The sequence below is a fragment of the Micropterus salmoides genome, unplaced genomic scaffold (genome assembly GCF_014851395.1).
Source record: "Micropterus salmoides isolate LMB-PRFRI ecotype aquatic unplaced genomic scaffold, ASM1485139v1 Ms_hic_scaffold_4690, whole genome shotgun sequence".
Lineage (NCBI taxonomy): Eukaryota > Metazoa > Chordata > Actinopteri > Centrarchiformes > Centrarchidae > Micropterus > Micropterus salmoides.
In genome coordinates this window covers 2433-12833 of record NW_024044140.1, presented here as the reverse complement: position 1 = coordinate 12833, position 10401 = coordinate 2433, and the positions used below count along the sequence as shown (strand labels likewise).

General features: G+C 39.5%; 1 long non-coding RNA gene across 1 annotated transcript; it reads left to right on the top strand.

Moving 5' to 3' along the window:
• Positions 1–2897: 2897 nt before the first annotated feature.
• LOC119888059 lies at positions 2898–5828 on the top strand. Its single transcript, XR_005441838.1, has 3 exons — positions 2898–2996; positions 3241–3306; positions 5454–5828. It is a non-coding gene; the product is annotated as an uncharacterized LOC119888059 (long non-coding RNA).
• The last annotated feature ends 4573 nt before the right edge of the window (positions 5829–10401 follow it).

The following is a 10401-nucleotide window of genomic DNA, read 5'->3' as shown; positions in this document are numbered from 1 at the left end:
CGCTGTCACTTCCTGCATGTGATTAAACTCTCTGTGTAGGGCCCCGTGTCTCCTGATAAGCTCTAGTGTGAAGAAGACAAACCACATGACCAATTTTATAAATGAAGGAGAGAAACCGTCACTACCCTCCCCTTCAAAGAGGAAGGAAGAGAGTTTAACTGGACGGACTGAGTGGTGGTGCAATGGAACAGACATCTTTTCTGCTCTGTAAGTACAATCTGCCAAAACTGAAATAACTGTAAACTGTTATTATTCACCCGTTAGAATTGATTGATCACCACAGGGGAAAGTAGCAAAAACTAGAAACTCACTAATGTGGTGATCAAACAGTTATTCATTGTTCAGCAATTTGAATAGTTTTTGCATCATTTTAGAATTTACCTGAAAAGAGGAAAAAAATTGACAATAAATAAAAAGTCTATGGACACCGCAGCAGGTGCAGCAACCATTATGAGGCTACTGAAATGAAATGACGTGCTACGTCTCAAAGAGCTAAAGCAGAACAGAGCATCACCAAAGTGGACATCACAGAGTCTGCGATATATTAATGTGTTTTTCTTCCTTTATTCAATCTGAAACAGACGTCTTTAATAGTTACTTTATTAATTAAGTAGAATTCATGATTATTTAAATTTTTGTTTCACTAAAGTGTTTCAGAAAAGTTCTTATGTATAATACTATTGAGACATTTAATATCCACAAACACGCCGTACATTAATTAAGGGTTTAGGGAAGATATTGCTGTATTTTTGGAGCAGTAAAACTCAAAGTTTCCCAGTTCTCTGTCTGGTCTGGTTTTATGTTAAATCTCTGGTTTCTCTTCAGTGCTGATCTCTCTGCTGAGCTGCAGGACCAGCGGAGGTGAGTGAACTCTGACAGTCAAAAGCTGTTCGCATAACACTTTCTGGTTAAAACTAATACAAAATGTGTGTTCTGTAAAGTGTTTGGACACAAACACAAAAAGAGAGAATGTTTTTACACTAACTTAACAAATTACCAAGATTATTTACAACCACTACACAAAAACAGACTTGAAGCTACCAAAAAGAAAGAAAGTCTCTAAAAACAAGGACAAGTTGACCAGGATACAAGTTCAATCAGATTTGATCCACAATCCATAATTCAAATGCACAAAAGTCTTGGAAACTGTAATTGGTTCATAGTGTAAATTTTGAAGGATGAATTTTGTCACTTCATTATGTTAAAGTAAAAATCCAAGAATCCAACTTTCATTATGCGTAAAAATTTTCAAAAGTGAAAAAAATCAAAGACTTAACCACCAAAACTGTGTGAGACATAACTGTGGGAAGTCAGGTGCTGAGGGCCAAAAAAGCTTCATGTGTTGGAGCACCAGTGCACAGAAAGCAGTGATACATTTATAATCAAAAAGATTAAAGACTACTAACTATTACACCTCTGTGATAAAAACACGCTTTTAGAGTCAACTCATTTTCCAGCATGTAGGGCTGCCTACATGGCTGCATCCCATTTTCTTGACTGGAAGGGCACCTTAAATAAATTAAAAAAATACACGGCATGCATGAATCAGTTTAACAAAATAAAATGTTTTGTGAATCTTTCTTCATAATGCAGTTGCAAACTTTTATTCATCAATCAATCATTATAAATTCCTCCCTGAATTCTGTCCTACAATATATTTGAAATAAATGATAAATTGATGATATTTCCTTATTGTTTTTGATGATTAACAAATGCTTGAATAACTAACTTCTTTGGGCTGGTTGGAAATAATAATAAAAAAGACTGGTCTGTTTCCCCCAGCTAATTACTTCAAACCAACTGTGCTGTTGATGTCCGAGCCATGGGGGGAAAGTACTGTTGCCCAGTGTGTTAGTAACCACATTGTGCTGATTAGTTTAGCATTTCCTGTCGTTCCCAAACAAGTGTCAAGCTTTCACTGTGAGACATCTGGTCATTTAGCTAAAAATGTAACGTATCCCCTCCAGCCTCTCTGACTGTGAGTCCCAGCAGCTCTCAGCTTTTGAAGGAAGTCTGTCTCTCTGAGCTGTGAGGAGGACGACAGCTCTGCTGGATGGACGCTGAGGAGGAACACAACCAAGACAGATGACTCAGTGTGGAGCTGGCTGGGGAAGATCAGCTGGTTCTTCCTGTAACATCAGCTACATCACCATGGACAGTGGAGTTTACTGGTGTGAGTCCAGAGAGGGAGCAACCAGTAACACCATCAACATCACTGTCACTGGTAAGATCAGACTGTGGAGTTAGTGTTGATGAAGCTGTGTGTAAATGATGAAATGCTGTAGTTTGTCTCTGTGTTGAGGTGGACCAGTGATCCTGCAGAGTCCTGTCCTCCCTGTGATGGAGGGACATGATGTCACTCTGCACTGTAAAACAAGACCCCTCCCTCCAACCTCCCAGCTGGTTTCTATAAAGATGGCTCCCTCATCAGGACTGAGCCTACAGGTCACATGACCATCCACCATGTTAACAAGTCTGATGAAGGCCTCTACAAGTGTAACATCAGAGGTCGTGGAGAGTCTCCATCCAGCTGGATCTCTGTCACAGGTGAGGAGCTCAAAGATAATTCTCAAACTGACCTGTTTTGTTTTCTACATTGAGTTCAGCAGGTTTCAGGACAGCAGAGATGATTCATGATGTGACAACATTTCTAACTTTGCAATCTGCAAAGAAAAAAGAGTGAAATCTGTCAGAGTTCAACCCACCGTTTGATGTGTGATCTTTTTAACTCTAAACCAGACTGACATTATGAATTTACTGCTGTGTCTTTCTGTTAGCACGCTGTTCAATAAATTATCCATTTATTTTATTTTCTGTCTTTAATTATAATTATTGTTCAATTTAGTGAAACCCACCACTACAATTCCTCCTCCAACCACCTCTCCCTGGTTCCTCCTCTACTTCTCCCTCTGTATTGTGGTTGGCCGCTCTATCTTTCTCTGTTCTGGTTCTTCTGGTTCTACTGGTGAGACGATGCCTCCACAGGAAACCTAAAGGTTAGTCACAGACTCCATGTGATGCAGTTCACATTTAAAGTTTCTATTAACACTTCTGGACGTACAAATAATAACAAGTTACAAACTGTTTCTTTAAGTCAGACGTCCATCAGGATTCTCATAAATCACATTGCTACTGTTAATAAAACAATCTCACCACAGGGTCCATTTAGTGAGCTGTGGAGCTTTTGATGAATCACATGATCTTCATTGATTTAAATTTTGCTCATTTTGGTTCATTCAGCCGCTGAAGAAGAAGCTGGGGATGATGACATCACAGACCTACAGCAGCCAATCAGACGCAGCAAAGGTAACAATGTTTTATTGATTCTGGTTTTCAGGGACAGTGAGTGTGCGTTCTTATTCTTATGTGTGAGGACCAAGTTGAATTTTAGACCTTGTGAGGACATTTTTCTGAAATGAGGAGATGATATAAATGTTATCAAAAAAATCAAATGTAAAATCAATGTTTTTTAGCCCATAAAGGTTTCAGACTGCGTTGGTTCTCTGTTTAGGTTAATGATAATGTTGGTTTTGTGCCCTGCGATGAATCTGCTGACAGAAGCTAACAGCTCTGTGGTCGTCCAGTTTACTGCTTTCTTTAAAAACACTTGAATGATGACACACGAATTATAAATGTGCAGATTTACAGATCTCACATACAATTGATTAACAGTTTTACTGTTGGGTCTCACTCAAACATTATTGATCGGCTTGTTTAAATGTAAATTATAGGTTTATTAAGTGCTTAAATTATTTTAAATTAAAGAGAAGATGGACCAGCAGACCAAAGACACTTGGTTGTGCTCTGCATCTAAACCACAGCAGCAACTTCCTCCTGTTGACTCCAGTGAGCTGAGGTCTGACGCTGGTGTCGTTTCTCACTATAGTTGATCTGTTTAAGCTGATGGGTGATGTGTTTGTCTATTTTTGTGCTGAAATGTGTGAACTTATTTTGTTGTCTAGTTCCCTGTTTCAGATAAATACCCTCCAGTTATATTTGGTCTTTCACCTTTCACAGTAGTAAGAAGAAGAAAACTGTCAAACCTGCTGCCTTTTACAGAGTCTATAACACAACTCATTATATTATATTCTACATGAAGAATAATGAAATATTAGTACAGCAGTAGTATTATTACATGTGTTGCAGGTAGCGCCAACACTAGCAGTTAATATACCAGCAGCAGCAGTAAAAATACTAACAGCACTTGTAACAGCTGTTACTGAAACGTCACTACAAACGGCCGAGTGCAGGGGAGGTGTGCAGTGAGCTGAAATGAGGCAGACTTACGGGCAATTTCAGTACATTAATTTCCCGAATCACGGCAACCACATTCCTCTTCGACAGAGAGGAAAGACATTATGGTGGTGAATAAGAAGGAAAAGTGGCCTACTCATGATGAACGCCATGTCCTGAAAACAGGCCAGCTACAGCGCAGTTTAACACCCACATGCACAAGCACACAATTAAACAGGTAGTCCTACTCAGCGGTGACCTGTCCCCGAACTGATATCAGCCTTTAAAACAGCGGCAAGCCAAAACAATGTCATTTGCGACCCTCTCCTCCTGTTCTTTTCTCTCCTGTCTCCTCTTGAAACTACTTTTATGTGTGAATAGCATCACTTCTAGCTTGCATGTGTGCTCTGCTAGTCTACTGGTCAGATTTTGTGTTTCACCTGATTTCTGGAGTCTTGTCACAAGATCATATAGAAACTTAAGATTGGGCAGCCACATACATATTACCCAGCAATCATCACTGCATATGTGGGCCAAAGACAATAAGACTAAATTCATTCTGTTGAATCTGTGGAATCTATTTCTTTTATATTTCACCGTGTACCTTATAAAGCCTACTGCTTGCTATAGACGTCTGTGTGTAAAACTACTGATTGCAGTCAGCAGTTTTACACACACATACGTCTGTGGTGTCAGACACAACTGCAAAAGGGGAAATGCTCACATGAATGTATATATAGCACTTGATCATCTTAGATATAATACATTAAGGTGAAATGTGTGTGATGAATGAATGAAATTTGATGCATTTTTTCCATGTAAGTGACAAAGACCAGCTCGTAACTTGGCGGGGCCGCTCCTGTAAAGGACCCTAGTGCAGCGGCACCGTCTACACCTATGCCCCTGACCAAAACAGTAATATAGTAGTGAAGTAAAGTAATATAGGAACATATTGAGTAACGTAACTGGCTACTTTTATCACTGAGTAATAAGTAAAGTAATGTTATTGCTTTTTTGAGTAGTAATGAGTAACTAGTAACTTCTTACAGGTTTTGAGTAACTTCTCAACAGTGGTGCCGCCACAGGGTGATACATTTTACCATGTGGAATAAGGACTAAACTGAGCATGTGCAGAGTGAATCAAGCGATTCATAACTTGTTCCTGATCTCTGGTCTCCCCAACCTGAAGTAATGTAATGTTTATCTGTTTTATTTTCCAGAGTGTTTTTCCGTTGCAGTCTACTCAGCAGTGAGAGGAACTGGTGACGTCAGTTATGAACAAATAGGCGACTGACCACACAGGACGAGAGCTGCTCTTTCTTTATGAACTTTGGACAGAGCTAGGCTAGCTGTTTCCCCCTGCTTCCAGTCTTTATGCTAAGCTAAGCTAAGCACAACCTAACTCCAGATCAATCTTTCCAAAACACTGAACTGTTCCTTTAAAGAGATGTTGATAATTGGAAGGTCAGACGTACTAAACATGAGGATCTCTAAACCCTTCATGTATCTCATGTAATGCAGGGGATTTGTGTTGAAGGGTTATTTCTTTTGTTTACCTGCAAGAGTCCAGGAACAGAGTTTAGCGTGTGGAAAATACGGGCTTATTGGGACAGGGAGTCCCAGAGGTTTATGCAATCTGTTACTGAATGATTGATTGTTCTGTGTTTGGTATTCAACTCATCTGAGAACATTTTAGGTCATCTGCTCAGTCTGTCTCTAATAACTAGCATTTATTATTGTCTATCTAAAACTAATCTAATATTCTTTCCAGCATTTAATACTTCTAAGAATTGAGTTACTTTTAACAGTCGGAGTATTTTCTCATATTCATTTTAAGTATCACTCCTGGCATCAAACATTTATTATGTAACAAATTTCTTATTATTTGTTTGTTATATTTAATGTTTTGTGTCTTATGGTATTTATTCAAATCTATATTTCTAGACATTCACTTTTATGCGTTCAATAAACATTTGTAAAATAAAGTCTATAGTAATTTTTGATTCTTGTATTTGCACAAGTAAAAGTGTCACCATAATCTGAAAGTTACAAAGGTCATATCGTTATTAAAGGAAGTGGATTTTCACTAATTGCCGACCAATTTCTATTTTACCTGCTTTTCTAAAGTTTTGGAAAAGTTCTGCAAGAACACCTGAATGATAACAATATCCTGTATAAACACCAATGTGGATTTTGACAAAACACCCAACATGCATGGCTCTGTTACAACTTATAAACAACAAATCAACAGCATTGGACAGTAATATATTTGCAATTGGTAAATTTTTAGAGTTATCGAAGGCTTTTGATACAGTCCGTGATAAATTTCTGATTTCCAAACTTGACCCTTTTCTGGATGTTTTTATCAATTGGCTTAGGCTGCATTTCCACCAAGGAACTTTAACCCCAGAACTAGGAACCTTTGGAGGAACTCACTGTGTTTCCACCGAAGAGACGAGGGTCTAAATTAAGTTCCAGGGACTTTATTTTACCCCTAAAAGAGTCTCTGCTCGGGGTGTAGTACTTTCCCAAAGTAAAGGAAGTTTGGCCAGTGGGGCTTGCCTTGCAGTGCATTTCTGAATGCTCGAGTTAAGGCTACCGTCATCATTTCGTCTGTTTTGAATCTCCTTTACTGCTGCTGCTCGTCTCTTTTCCATCGCTGACTGTGCAGTTAGTCCTGCGGTGTGTCAGCTGATCGAGTTAAGATGAATAAAAAGCCTGGAGTTATTATTTTAAGGTTTCACAAGGCCTAAATAAGAAAAATAGGCAACAAAAGTCTGTCTGGTCAGTTCCTGTCTGGTCAGTGTGGGACTGACAGTTAGTTATCTGAACTTTCTAAAGATTGAAACCAACCACTGACAACTTTACTTTAATGTTGGTGTTAGTTGGGTGCTGTCTGGGCAGCGTGCAAGCAGCTTTATACAGCAGTGAACCACAAACAAAGACTGTAGAGGTCTGGACTAGTGAGAGCATAGAGTCCCTTAAAGGATGTGTTCTTTCTACTGAATGGAGCATCTTCCATGAAGTATATGTGGAAAATGTTACTGAGACTGTTACGGATTACATACAATGTTAAACCTCAGAAAGAAATAACTGTATATCCGAACAATAAACCGTTCATAACTAGGGATGTTAAAGACTGTATCAACGGCAAGACATTTAAGAACCAGGTTTAACTGAAAATTGTGACAATAGAGCTTAATAACTTGGTCAGAGAAGCCAGGAGGAGACATAAATTATTAATTGAACAAAGGTTTACAGAAATGAATGTAAAATAAACTATGGGACACTGTGAAGGTAACACTAATACGAACCAGCTCAAAGATGGAGGTCAGATCAGTTTTTAAAGGCTGATGTAGCAAGAAAGCCACAGGGCCTGATGGATTATCTGCATTCCTCCTGAAGACATGAGCAGAGGAGCAGACAGCTGCACAGAGCCCCATCTTTGAAAACTCAGCAGACTCACACACCATCCCCACCTTGTGGAAGAAATCAGTAATTACACCTGTAACTAAAAAACCTTACCCAAAGGTGAATAATGATTTCAGGCCTGTGGCTCTGACCTCTGTTGTCATGAAATGTCTTGAGAGGATAATGGTGTCGTTTCTTAAGCAAGATGTTGGTGAGCTTTCAGATCCCTTTCAGTTTGTTTGGAAGCAGAGACGTGGCACAGATGACAGCATTAACAGCTTTCACATCTGGTCAGTAAACACCTTGAAGAGGCTAGTGGGTTTTGTTTGTTGATTTTAGCTTTCAGCTTTAACACTCTGCAGCCTCACATGCTCATCCAGAAACTGAACATGTTGACTCTTTTAGTCTCAACTGGTATTTTAGTTTCTGATTTCCGCAAAAAATAGTGTCTGATCCAATCCACATATCTCACCCAGAATTTCAGCTGTTACCCTCTGGCAGAAGATTCAGGGTTCACAAGTGCAAGTTGAACCAATAGAAACACTAATTTGTGCCGACGTCTATTAAGCTTATAGACACTAGCATGTAACGTAGATGTTGGTCATAAAGGTTGGACAATATGTAGTTGTGCAGTGCAGGCTGTATGCGTTGTGCCACTAATGCGATCCTGTGAGAAGGTAAAGGTGTATATTTATATAGGACCTGTCTATGTAAAGGAGAGCATGTGTTGTGTAGCATGAGACTTTGTGTTGAGAGATTTCTATTTTATTGTTATTTTTGTGTTGTATTTGAGGAGCTGCAGAGCGGAGGGCAAAACAAATTTCCCTTCGGGGTCAATAAAGTTTTATCTTATGTTTGTTAACTTAATCTAAAAATGCTGTCCAATCAGGAGCAATCAGCTAAACAGGACAGAAGAAGTTGTTCATTTGTGATCTTAAATGAACTTTTTTCATGTGAGTCTCTGAACTCTGTTTTCCAAGATCCTCCAAAAAGTCACACAGACTTGTGAACTCAGCACAGAAACCAATGCTGCGTTCCTGACGGCTCTGAATTTTCCAAGTTGAAATATCTGACTTCCGACCTCAAAGCGCTGACACCGAAAGTCAAAAAAAAAAACATGGCTGACTGAGACAAACTGATGTTTCTTTGTCAAGTGTTGAACAGTTGAACCTTTAGGAGGACTTTGGTGTTGACTATGGCTGTTGATGAAAACAAATGACATAAATGTAAGTTAGAATATACTGTTATGGCGCTAAAGGTGCTGTGAAAAATTTGCTTCACATCATGTTAAAAGGTCATGTTGTGCTTTTTGGCCTTTTCCCTTTTTTGTAGTGTCATCAGTGTAACCAAAAGCAAAAACTAGTCTGGAGACGTGATAAAACATTTTCACCTGCTAACCGTAATGATAACAGTGGTAACAGTAACTAGATGACTTAATAATGAACAGTGAGACTCGTGAAACACGGAGTTAAAACTAAACTACTGTTCAAAACAGCGAGGTGTCGTGGAGGGTGAAAACACACTTCAGGTGCATCTTTTAAGAAGCACTTTAAGTCCAGAACCATTTTTGTCCCCCGTGTTTCTGCAGTGATTTAGCTCATTGGGATCCTAATCCAAAAAACACTTTTACTTCTACACAACATGTGTCGGGTTGGCGTTGACCTGGAAGGGGCCGTCTTGTAGGAGGAGGACAACCAGCTACTTGCTGAGCGTGAAGGTGGTGACAGTATGATTGGAGCTACATGGCGTGCGGCGTTGGTGAACGTCGTGTCAGCACTTCAGGAGGCCCCTGTAGACTCAACTACTTTGCTCAGGTGAATGCTGTGATGGATGTCTGGCTGAGGAGCAGCTGCCTGTTGAATCTAAGCTGACCTGACCTCCAACTACACAACTGAAGCGTATTTCTAACTCCTAGTTTATTCCCAACGGTGAATTATCAGAAATACATGTTCAGAGTAGTGTCTTTATCTATGACAGCTGCGGTCGGCAACATCCGAGAAACAAGCAAGAGTCAGCTACATTTTAAAAGTACCCAACCCCTCCCTTCAGGCCCCCCTCCAAAACCTATAAATCCCCCAAACACATGTTCATGTGCAACAATCGCACAAGCAGAGTGCACTGAGGTAGGTATGTCATCAAGTAAATAACTTGTAATTATCCTGAACACAGTTAAAAGTCACCAGCTCTATTTCCAGGATACAACTACATCAAATTAATTATCAGAACACCTTTTCTGAACAAACCTGTAGGTGCAGTTGTCTGAAATGGTCACTAGGGGTCAGGCTAGGACCATGATGGTGAAACATGAGCTACAGCGCTGCTTGTTTCATAAAGTTAATAGAAACAAATCATTTCTTGTGTAACTATATTTTTTGAAAAGATGATCATCAAGTTAAAGAACCACTGGAAGAGCCGAGAACTTTCTCCTTTTGTCTGCAGACCTGAAACATCAGCAGGACTGAGTTTATGTTACAATAACTGCTCCACCTTCACTAAAAGATAGGCTACCTTTTGTCTCTTTTAGTAGCTTTCCACTCTGAGATACTTGGTGAAAGGACTTGTTTCATTTTCCGTTACAGGAAAGTAATGAAGAGCTTCATTGTGCTTCTTCTCTGGATGTGTGACAGAATGTTTGATGATCTAAAGTCTGTTTGTTCTTGTTCCCTTTCAGCCTGAGTGGCACGACTCAGTCTGTGACAGCCGTCCCTCTTCCACACTTTAAATAAAACCACTCATTAGAATCATTATTGTCTTTAA